The 13205-nt window shown below is 33.8% G+C and overlaps 1 pseudogene; it reads right to left on the bottom strand.

Annotated features, from left to right (window-relative positions):
• Positions 1 to 282: 282 nt before the first annotated feature.
• LOC145692179 (farnesoate epoxidase pseudogene) lies at positions 283 to 11647 on the bottom strand (annotated as a pseudogene).
• Positions 11648 to 13205: the final 1558 nt, after the last annotated feature.

Genomic DNA, 13205 nt, shown 5'->3' with positions numbered 1-13205 from the left:
ATAAACTTTCACAGAGAAAGTCTATGAGTAGTTGATCTTCATGTTATTATTATGTATTGTTCAGTATTTACCAATATATGTTTCTTAGGAAACCAGACAGAAATAAACAGAAAGTTTGACTTATAATGTAAATGTCGTAGATACCATATAATTTTTATTATTATTTCAAATGTGAAGTCATACAACATTGGAACCTTCCAGTCATCTATAGATCTAACACTAATGGTTAGTTTCACAGTATTCAATCAAATTTGTAGTATTTTCACAGTTTAGCTTTATGTTTCATTTATTTTTTTCAATAATTACGAGGAATGGCTTTGGTTTAAAAGTAGCTCCTTCTAAAGGCTCTGTTGATGGTGAAGGTTGGTTCGACGGAATAGAGAAGGTAAATTTCTGAAGCATCATTGTTGTAAATAAGAACAGAATTATTTTCGCTACGTTTTCCCCCAAGCACCGCCTTCGTCCTGAAAAGGAAATAGAAAAAGTTAATGAGAAACTTTTATTTTTGCCACAATACGTTAAATGCGATATAGTTATAAATAGAATACTTTTACAGCGGAAAGAAATAATGGTTATTTGTGCTTGAATAAAATATTATCTGCAATATATTATAATTCGTTCTGAGTCAAAATGGACAAAGTCTAATAGAAAGACAAAGCTATAGAACAAAGCTATAGAAAAAATGACATAAAGTTGGTACGGCACCCTTAATTACATCGAAAACATAATATTGTATTGAAATCATTCTTTTCAGTATGAGTTATTAGCAATAACAGGATGTTACTTTTCATGCTCTGAAATGTGCGTCACATAAAGATCTTAATGAAAAAATAAGTAAAAAATGACCAAAATTGGACTCAATTATCTTTAGTATTGGATAACGAGTGGAATTCAAACTTTTGTGAATGGCGAATGGTTAAGCATTTAAATCATAAATATACTTATAATTACACTGTTCTACATGTATTTTATTGCATAATTGAAAATACCCATTTTTAACTAATTTGGAAATACTGAATCCTAGAATGACATTAAAAAGTTCGATTGACTCTCCTTTCAGCGTATCAAAAAGTGATATCCAAGCACCCATGCACATTCCTAGTTATGTGTCAATGCTGTCGAAGGTCTGGCAACGTCACATTCGAATGTACTACGTCAGCATTGGTGGGTTACGCAATTTAGGCCCATAATTATAATGGTCTCGGAGGGGCTTGTTGTCTGACGTAGCCAGACATTTCTTTTCGATAATTACAAGTGTTTGAATACAATAATTTTGAATATTTTGGAAGCTACACCCAACCAGATTACTAAGATGTTTCGGCAAATAATAGCAATTTTATGTAGGACCATCAATAATTTAGGGAAACTAGCCTCCTGACAATTCTAGTTATGGAGCTGTGTTGTGGGTATAGCTATTTTGACATTAATCCTCACGTAATAGATTGCGTGTGACATTGCCAGACCTTCAAGAGTGTTGCCACATACATAAAAAGTGGATATACCCCCTCAGTTACGACGAAACGACAGCCAGTCGAAATATTTTAATTCATGTTCATATTCAGCACCTCCATATTAGTCAAAAGCGGTGTTTTCACTTAGAAAAAAATAAACAATGGTATAGGTAAAGACTCATTTTGAATACTCTGCTGTCAAAAATATATTAAACTGTAAAATAAGTATACTGAGCGAGGCCATTTTCGAATAACTTTTGAACTTTTATTACTAGTTTCACTTATTGTGTTGATTCTTGCTTCAACTATACACTTTAATGAGCAATGTTTTCTTAATTGATCTTGTGCTTGATTAATTATGTAACACTTGTCTATTAGTTCTTTCCTTATGCTTAGCCTGCTCTTTATTCAATGATACTATATGTTTTAATATTATCCGCTTAATTTTACCTCCTTATCAGAATAATAGAGAACCAAATTGTTTGAAACTGCGTATATTAATCGTGATCAAACATTTCAGAAAAGTTTTGTACAGAAGAGGAGTTGAGAATTAGATTAGAGAAACGTAATCGAAAACGGAAATAGTTATTATAAGGTATTGCTATTGTTTTCTCAAGACATACCTCAGGAATAATTCTGATAGATAAAAACACCAAGCACATGGCATTATTTTGATAAGCTTTAAATTAGATATTGTTTCATTTACATAGACAATATACTTTAATTTAGTATTGTATAGATTTAGAACATTATTGCTACAATGGTAAAAAGAATGTGCATTTTGATTTGTAAGTGTATTATTGAAATAATTATTAAGGAGCAAAGAAAACATTTCAATACAGATGGACTGAAATGTCGAGATATAGTCAAAAAAGATATTACCAGAATAAAGCATCCATAGTAAATATCACTAGGTACGTTCTTGTTTAAAATCCTCGTTATTATTATTCACTATCATTTCTAAATGTTTTAGAATTATTTCAGTTTTAGATTCTGTAGTTAAAAGAAGTGAGGAAAATGGAAAACATTATGTATATAGCGTTATGCTTAACTATGCCCAAGTATATACTAAATTTTTAACCTGACTTTTGATACATTTTACGTTTTCTAATCCATGTCTGTCAATCAATGTAAAATATTTGATATTAGAAGTTAAATTGTCACACAAGATTATAAATTCCTTCAGAATAGCAATCGCGGAATCATCAGGTTGTTAGCAAATTTTCAAACGTTTTAATTGAATACATAAATTACTCACTTACCTCCACCATATGGAAGAACTTCCTCGGAATTAATAACTTCACCATCACGAAGAAAACGTTCTGGCTTAAATTCATCTGCACCTGTCCATGTTTCTTCGTCTCTATTTACTACAAGCATATTCAGCCAGATAGTTGTTCCCTAAAACGTATAACGATCGTTCCATTTTTTTTTTTTGAAAAAAATAACAATTTATTAAGTCCTTGTGGTATTTGTAAGTGTGCTAGCAGTGTTGTTATATTTTATCGTAGTTAAATTCTTGCAATAGGTGCACTATAAACGTATACTTTTAGGTTACCGTGAGACGTTAAAGATATGAGATACTAACTGAAGTAAAATTCTGGTCTTCTTTACAACGCACAGAGGCCCAGACACCCTCCAAACCTAGCCAAAATCTCAAAATTCGAAATTATCTGAAATATGATCTTACTGATTTTATAAGGAAAGACGTAAGGAAATAGATAGGCTTTCGTGCAACTTGTAAGTGTTGAACCTACAGTAAGTACCAATGTGAAATATTAATGTCGTGGAAGAAGGCCATGCATTCACCCCTGTAGTGGACGCAAAGTTCATTATGTGAAAACGAAATAATTTTTAGTTGTTAGGCGTCAATAGTAATTGTGCAGAACATTGTTATACATTTGTCGTTCGTGACAAATATGTAGAACTCTAATCTGCGTTCATATACCAGTCAATATGTGGAAGTTAGACCGAAAAAACAATTGGTGGACTTGATATTGAATATCATGTAGAGTTTTTTTTCTTTTTATTCCAACCGAGTCCAATTCTATTATGTGGTGAATGTGATAGTATGGGATGTTATCTGTTAGAAAAAAACGATCAAGTTACCAGTTTGTGCCCGATCTGGTTTGAAGAGCATATTTGTAAGTGAGTAGGGTGATATTATTGCGAGTAGTATTTACGCTAATGACTGTTTTTCCTTTTCATTCCTGAAATAATATTCGAAAAACATTACTACGAATCCTGGAGGATGGAGAAGGAAACAAAGAGATCAAAAGGTAACACCTGATTATTATCCTTAAGAGAGAAACGTTCACCGAATTGGCTAGTACAATACAATACGTAATGTTGTCAATAAGGTCTTTCATATTTCTGATAATTTCTAATTTTGAGATTTTGGCCAGGTTTGGAGGCTGTGCGGACTAGTGTTGTGAAGACATGATAAAAAACGGAAATTTTGGGTAAGAAAAACAGTTTTTTATCATTTCCTCCCGAGCTTGGAGAGAACGGAAAATTCGGGAAAATTTGAAATTTTCGAATATTTAATTATATTATGAATTTAAAATGAAAACTATTTTATATTTACTAGTTTACAGTTAAGATTATTGAGTACTTATGTTTTCTGTATTAAAATAGGGAAAAGTTAGCGGCCACAAATATATGAGCACCTCTGCTTTAAAGTTATCAGCGTAAAAGAATGGAGTTATGCCTACAATAAGTACTAAATACTATAGACACATTTAAATTATCTTAAGCAATTTTATGAAGTTCTCGCTTTAGGGCAGGGAAGTGTTATGGTAACGGAGCCAAAATCACTTTAGTTAATATCGCCATATTAAAATCACACACACACACACACACACACACACATATATATATATATATATATATATATATATATATATATATATATATATATATATATATATATATATATTATGGAGTTACGTATCTTCCTTGTACTGTGTAAAAATTCCGGAAATTTTGAACCTATTAGAAAAAATCTTTTCTTCGGAAATATTGGCAAAAACCGGAAAATATAGTTTAGAAACTATTTCTTGTCCTGATATTAATCTTATTTGCTGTAACATACCTGCATCATATACGTATACAATGTATTTCGCTAGCAGGAAAAAATAGTTAAAGCAACAAGTTTTAATTTTAATTCTTAGTTTTCTGATTTCTGGTAAAAATCCCTCGTAATTATTTGCATATTTTTCTAACAACTCAAAAAGAGAGATTTCTTATTTACACATACACACACACACACACACACACCACATACACCCCACAAGTGCTTAAATTTCAGTAGCAAGAAATATATTAAAGAATTAACTTGTGAAACTTCCGTTCGTTATTATTAAAGACTAACAAATTACCCGTTCCTAGCACGGAGAGAATAGGACATACAGGACACCGAAACTGTCACCAATGAACTTAGGGACCACAAAAAATATGAATTCGACACTAGTGTCTACCATTTTTAGTTACTTTTACATATCACCCTTTCTCTTTCAGAGTACTAATGAGGGTTGAATTTTTGTTTAAACGGCATCAGAAGTGTTACTCTTCATATCAGCAATCCCCAAAATTATGTTTCAACATTAATATCGGTATTTTCAATATTTTTATATATCTCCCTTTCTCCCCGCCTTCGAGATGCAGAATGAATTTGGATTTAAACGATATTGAAAATGCCACTGTTCATCTCAGTGATCTCGAAAACTATGGATTTGATACTAATATTGGCTATTTTCAATCATTTTTTTATATATCTCCCCTTCATCGTTTCATAAATTGCGGGCCTGAAATTTTATTTACACGACATCCGAAGTGTCATTGTTCATCTCAGCCGGGATGTACTTGAACCTGAACCCATAAAGTGAGGGTGATGTAAATATTTCCTGAAAGCTTGGGTCAAGGTAAGACCAAAACCGGTTACCAAAAATGGGGAGATCTCATGCATTCCGCTTGGGGGCAGAACTTTACTCATTGTTATTAAAATCTTTAAGCGTGTCCATAAAGTCCGTTGCAACCCCGAAAAGTCTGAAACGGTCAGACAGATATGAAAACAGAAACACACGTCTTTCATCATTTGAAAAGTACAACGTATCAAAGTACAATGAACTGTCCCAGGATCCCCGCAGGGTCTCAGACGGGGACCAACTCAAAATGTTTAAATGGAAAGGGAGGTCAACTTGCTTATCGTATGAGAGTTGGTGTTAAATGAATGAAGATAAATCAAGTCTCGACTCTCCATGATAAACGTGTGCAAAACAGTGGTGGGTCAAAATCTCAACACAACCTTCATTACAATGTCTTTGGCCACTCGTATGAAACTGAAAGAGTAGGATAGGTGTAAAAACAAAAACACGAATATGTCATTATTTCAAAAGTATAACGATTCAAAAATGTTTCAGAGTCGCTCACAGGGTTTCAGACGGGGTCCAACTCAAAATGTTGAAATGGGAAAAGGATTCAAGTTGAGCTTTCACATGATGTGCTTGTTTGCCTCCTTTTCATTTGAACTTTTGAGTTGCACCACGTCTCGGATCATACGGTGACCCTGGGACATTTCTTTCTTACTTTGATATGTTCTTTCTTCAACACCTGTCTCAACGTTTCAGATTAATAGGACTGGCCATAGACTTTTCAATGACTCCTGTGTTGACATTTCGACCCACCGTCATTTTGCACAGACTTATCACCAAGAGTCGAGTTTTGTTTCATCTTTTTAAACTTAAAATCAACTCTCATACGATACTCAACTTGAACTCATTTCCGAATTCAACATTTCCAGTTGGACCAGGTCTGGGACAATACAAGGGACCCTGTAACATTTTTTGTAACACTTTGAATCATACTTTTTGTGACCCTGTAACTCTTTGAATCATACTTTTGAAATAATGACATATCAGTGTTTTGTTTTTACACCTATCCCACTGTTTCAGATTCATACGAGCAGTGACAAACGGTCCTAAGAGGCTCTGAGGCCCGGCCTACCCATTTACTTTCAGAAATTATCATTAATAATTAATTAATTTTCCTTGCACTGAATGTATGGTAGTTCTATGAGTTGAAAAAAGAAATATTGTTCTATAAAGAAGTCGTAGTCAGCACCACTGCTGGCAGGCTCACCGAGCAGTGTCTCAGGTGGTAGTAGAACTGCCGCCAAGCTACTCAGAAAATCCCGCGAGAGAACGTGTTTGTAATAATATGCGAAAGAGAGAGGCCTCAGTGCTTGTCGACTTTTGTTTCTAAATAAAGCGTTTCTCTCGAGACATTGGATTTCGATTTGATATGTCAAACAAATAAAGAACAAAACAACGTGGAGCGCCATTCCATATCAACTTTGTTTAATATTGCGGACACTAACGCAGTGCCAAAGATGGAACAAGCAATTCTAAAGGTGCTACGACTATTATCTCAAACCGAACTAATGCCCCTTTATTCCGTTACGCAAACCTGTACGAAATCAGACTCATTTGAGTTCATTAGAATTGAGTAGAGACTGAGTGCCTTAAGCAGAGACGTTCTGACGCGTTATTAGTGCCATACTAAAGAGTTCGACTAACATAAATTTCGTGCAGTTGTCATTCCTTTAATATGACGTTAATCATACGTCAAAACGACTCTGCATAAGGCCCTGGGTGTTTTTGAGATATTGGTTGTGACTTCGTTCTTACATTTGCAAATGAATGAGAGAAAGTGCCAGAAATTGGGGATTATGAACATAATACAATTCCTATTAAAGAATCCTCTATGTCAGTGGTATTTCGAAAATTAATGTGTTATTAAGGAACGAAGACCAACTCCTGTGTTCTAAATAGAACAAACAGAGGTGTTGACATAAAGAGCAGCACATGAAAAAATATTTTAGTATGATTCTATTTTTAAAGGGAAATCAAGTGACTTGATTGTGTTTTGATCAATATAATTAAAGACGAGTTTAAAACCAGAGTTTGTTTCAGAACAAGTAGTCGAAACAGGATATGTTTCTTCTGAAGCGCAGATAATGTGATCTCCATCTTTCCTACCCGAGCAAGCCTAATTAAAACAAATTGCATTACGGCGAATTAGATCAGCTAAGAGTCACATACGTGAATTTCATTATGAAAATTGAGATGCGGATTAAATAAGTGCTGTCGATGGTCTACAATCACGTTAAATGCCTGTGAATTTGTCTTCTTGCGTTTCTGTAATAAAATATTTATGTCTGTTGATAAATTGTTTCATATTATTATTATTATTATTATTACATTGGGCCTACCCTCTTAAAACTATCACCCTTCGCCACTTCATGCGAGTGGCCAAAGACTTTGCAATGAAGATTGTGTTGGCATTTTGACCCACCACTATTTTGCACAGGTTTATCGTGGAGAGTCGAGACTTGAATTATCTTCTTTGATTTAACATCAACTTTCATATGATATGAAAGTTGAAACCCCCTATTCCATTTAAAATTTTGAGTTGGATCCCGTCTGAGACCCTGGGACAATTCATTGTACTTTGGTACGTAGTGCCTTTGAAATGATGAAATACATGTTTTTCTGTTTTCATATCTGTCTACCCGTTTCAGATTTTTCGGGGTTGCAACGGACTTTATGGACACGCTTAAAGATTTTAATAAGAATGAGTAAAGTGCTGCCCCCAAGCGGAATGCATGAAACCTCCCCAATTTTGGTAACCGGTTTTTGTCTTACCTGGACCCAAGCTTTCAAGAAATAAGTACATCACCCTCACTTTGTGGGTTCAGGTTCAAGTACATCCCTAGTTAGAGACCCCGAAAACTATGGATTCGTCACTAATGTCGGTCATTTTCAATATATGTCCCCTTACTCCCTCCAATTTGCACCTTCAAAGAAGTGATGGGCAGTGGGAATATTCCCGGTGGGAAGGAATTTAAAAACGGGAATTTCCCGGTTTTTTTTCTGGCCTATAAATTCCCGGGAAGGAATTTATTTCCATTTCTTTACTTTACCTTCCAAATTATAAGAACTATATGACTAATTACTTTATTTTTATATATTATGACTTACTTCTAGGTTTCAAAGAATTTGGAGGTTAAAAACTTAAAAGCTTTATATAACTAATAATATGATTTTCTAAGTTCCATTTCCATTTGCACTAAAAAGTAGAGTAATTGTTTAGTATTGGGGTCCAAAACTAGCAAAAAGTAGGATGATGTACATCCACATCCGGGAGAAATGAGTTCAAGTAGTCAAGAAAGTTTCGAACACATTCTGTTTTGGGTTGTAGGAAATTTGTACACGCCGTAAAGGTAAGTCGAAGTGATTTTTGTGAGAAAAGAAAGTGACTTGTTGGTAACGAAGATAGAAAACAACTTGCCCTGCGAGGCTCTAACCCGCCTTCACTCGCTGACACTCGCTCGGCAATGCTGCTTAAATTTAATGTTGGTAACGTAATTTAACGTAATGAAACCATACAACAACCGCATCGGAATAGATTATCGCAATAAAAAGGTGCAATATCTGACAACCCGAAGCTAAACAATTGCCAAAAGTAGCAAAGTACTAATTTACAAATGATGGAAAGAAACCATTTTCTAAAGTAATGTAGAAATAGAAATGAAGTACTATTAATAAACCCTGAACCAACGTTAGTAATAGACCTCTGTCTGTCTCCTCTCTGTCTCGAATTTCTGAAGAGGTACTCGAACTTCTTTTACATGTGAGTTAACGCATGGAATTTCGAGAAGTGGGCGGGAAGAAAAATCGTGTGCGGCAATGTTACAAGCAAAATAAAGAGAAGACAGTATCTTGCAAATATTGTGAACATACATATTTATGCACAAATGTTGAAAAAATGGTGGGACATGTGTGTTCTGGCAGTTACCCAACATAATTTGTTTATAACATTTAAAAATTTAATATGTTTATAATATTAGTAGTAGTAGTTTAGAAAATCCACTAACATGTAAATTTAAACTGTTTAGCGGTTTAAAAGTATCTGGACTTACCATACAATTCTTGAAACATATTTACTTTCATAGAACATATTGTAAATAAATATCAATTTTGCGTACTCTCTAAATATAATAAAATAACATCGTTCAGAATATACATTCTAAAGACTCTCCAGGGGACAACAGTAATAATATAGTGTAATATAAAAACAAATTTAACTTCGAAATCATAATATAGTAATATAATGCAATTTTCTTTGCGATTGTCCATAAATTCCCGGAAAATTCCCATTTTAGGGAATCTTCCCGGGAATATTCCCAGGGAATATTCCTGAAAAATAACTTTCCGGGAATTTACCCATCAGTACTTCAAAGTGAAATGATAAAAAACATCCCAGGCCCGAAACCTCATCTATTTTATTGAGATCAGTCTGGTGATTCAAGAGTTCTTAAGTTACAAATATAGTCACTTTCATTTCTAACATAGACTTGTATATATATATATATATATATATATATAATTCGTCGCACTACTAGATAGCAGGTATTTGTTTACGTACAAAATTTTGTACATAAATTTATATAAAAGTATATATTAGAATATTAATTAATAGTAATTATATGTTTTATTGCATGAGTAGAGCTACTAGTGAAATTTGCCTACTGCTCCTTCATTTAAGACGAAATTTTTTTGAAATTATCAAAATTTCACCAAATCAAAGAGCACATTAAGAACTCAGTGTTATTCAAGAGCCCTATTTGTTGCAACAGAAACACTTCATGATGGTATATGTGTATACAGCTCTAAAGGACCAATAATTATTGCACATCCACGAATAAATGACTAAAAAGCACGTAAAGGAAATTGAGTGCAGACTATTTACTTTCAAGAATAATTACAACAGTTTTATTTTTGAATGCTTCTTTTTTTTTAATATTCGTAATATTGAAATTTCTCAACTTACATTTTTAACGTGCTCGAAAAAAAAACGGTTCCATTAATAGTAAAATTATACTAATACAAAGATTTTTGTTATTTTTCCATTTTTCCCGGAAATAAACCGGAAAAAAACGTTTCTTTTAACCAACAGGTTTAAAATGTTCGGACATTTTACACTAGCCAATAGAGCTTAAAATAAAGTTGTTGTTGTGTGTGTTTTACTACTGAATTATATGCAATTTTAGGTAGTAATCTATTCTGAAACCAGATAGAGGTGCAATAAAAATCACAAGATATAGATCCATTGGTGTTATGAGACTCATATGTAATGCCATTGAGTGAATGGTAAGTTAGGACAGAATGTAAAATTTAAAATCTGTTCATCTATATAAAATTATTAGGGTGGATTTAGTTGTTTCACGTTCAATGCTGATACTCTTGTGCATTTTCAATGCAGTATTCAAGAAGCCTTCATAGAAGACTTATGACACAACGTGATGCTACAGAATTTTCAACAGCTGGATAAGTATGGTATTCGTGGCCACATGCGCAATTCATAAAGGACATTTTGGCTAAACTTTCCTTTTCAGGGTCCGTTAAAACTCTAGTCTGAATGCAATTTCTGTAAGAATACGGTATTTCACAAACCAGTGTTCTAAGTGTCACAACCATGTTGATATCAATATTACTCTGCCTCTGATCTAGGATCTTTTGTGCAATATTCCTCTCATAAACTGTGTTTTTATTTATTGTTGATCCATATGCTTGACGATTTTATCCCACAGATTCGTCTGATACATAATAATCTTGCTTATTGATCTTACGAATTACGCTTTCGGTTCCCTGGTGAAAAAAATAAGTATACAGTATATATATCACGGTGACCAACAAACTTTCCTTGTTAATCTGAAAGTTTTATTAATAGTAATCGTGTGTTCCATGTGGACATGGTCCCAATTACTGAGTTCGACTATTGATCGTCGCTTTGGAATATTAAATATTAAATATTGTTTTCTCCGAGATTTGAATATGTTCTCTATATTATGACTAAAGTGCTGACCGAGTACTTCTCTTATAATCTTAATGTGCACTAGTATTTTATTATTCAATCACATTCTTTCCACTGAAACAACTTCATACAGTTTATATCCTCTGAATTCTGCCAGCTCTCACTATTTCTGTTCTATAGTGGGCTGTTCATTAAAAAGGTTCCGTTCGTTCCAGAATATTAATTTTTAAGATATTTTTGTAAGCTGTACATATATATGAAGTTAGATCCATCCTTACCTCTCCACATAATTTCCATTCAGCTTCAGGCATTTGCCTCATCGTTGCAAAAATTTGTCTAAATTCTTTGCAAGAAAAACAAGATTTTGCCTATTTAGAATTCTCCTCGCATTCAACTTCACTTCTTCATCAAATTTTGGTAGAATCATTTTGCAATGTAAACTTTAACAGTGGAAAAAATGAAAGTCACTCAGTGCTAAATTGAGGCTGTATGGAGGATGGGCCAGCTGTTCCCACCCTTATTCTTGAATATTGTTTCTTGTTCCCGTGCCGAATAGGTTTGGCGTTATCGTCATGAAGAGACCACCTCTCTTATGTCGAATTGCGTTTCCCTAATGAAGAGTTCAGGTTTGAAGTAAAGCGACTGTCAACTGGTGGTGAAGAAGTGAAGAGAAATATGAGGAGAGTGCTAAATAGACAGAACAACGATCTTTTGCAGAGGGTCTGACAAATTAGTGCAAAGGTGAGACAAATGACTGAACATCAATGGGGATTATTTGGAGAAGTAGAAAGGACCAATCCGCGCATGTATATAAATGTATCTTCAAAAATAAATCTTTTACAGATTAGGGAAAACTTATTATTGAACGACACGTATTATTTCAAGTCCTTTAATTGTAAAGCACTTAAAGCATTTTAAGCTTATCGTTAGGAGAGACTTCGGTAGACTTATGTAGCCCATATTGTTTTTACTACAGGCACGCCTGAGCTTTATTTTGATCAGAGCCAGATATATAACCGATATGCAACAATTCTTCGGCTGTCTATGGTATATTCGTGCGTACCAGAATACCACCACGTACGAACTTGAGGGTCCTTTCTTTATTTGCTAAATAAATATAGTCTTCTATAATGGTTATGAACTCCTCTACGTCTTTACACACCAAACAGAATGCAAGTAGTTACGGATACCAGCAACAAATTGGAACTTTCTTAGAACATTATTTTAATTTTAACGCTTTTTAACGTATTGGTGCCTATATGTGCATTTTACTAGCTGTAACGCTGACATGAAACAGGAGAGCTCAGTATATTTTTAAATCACGTGTGTTCAACAACACTGGCGAACTAATTCTATGGTGAGGCATCTTTCTTATGAGAAAACGAGCATGGCTAAAGAGGAGCCAAGAACAACGCGTTGGAATCCGTCGTGCTCAAGACTTTCGCCCGTGCTCCAAACGCAGTACCTTTCTCCGCTAAAAGATTCCCTCTCGTTGGCACGTAAATTGGAATCAGGTGCTCCTTCTTTCAAAGGTGTCTTTCGGTAATTGGAAAATGTCAACCCGAATTATTATTCATAGTGACCTTTTCATTAAACTTAGAAGTAGTATCACACTTTGTTTAAAGCTCAAAATTGAAATTAATTCCTGTTTTAATCTCAATATGTAACCAAACGCCACACGTAAAAATGATAGTAATTGTTAAGCTATTCTTTTTTCTTGTAATTTACAAAATAGCCAATTAATTAGAAAATCAACATTACATCAATGTTAAAATGGAGTATATTACCGTTTGTTTTCAGTTTATTTCTCTTTAATTTTCATAATGTTCAATATTTAAGATATGCGTTTTAAGCGACTGAGTTATTGTAGCTACCTAT

Source organism: Thermobia domestica, chromosome 8 (assembly GCF_964235325.1).
Source record: "Thermobia domestica chromosome 8, izTheDome1.hap1.1, whole genome shotgun sequence".
NCBI classification, from domain to species: Eukaryota; Metazoa; Arthropoda; class Insecta; order Zygentoma; family Lepismatidae; genus Thermobia; species Thermobia domestica.
This window is presented reverse-complemented; position numbering and strand designations above follow the sequence as displayed.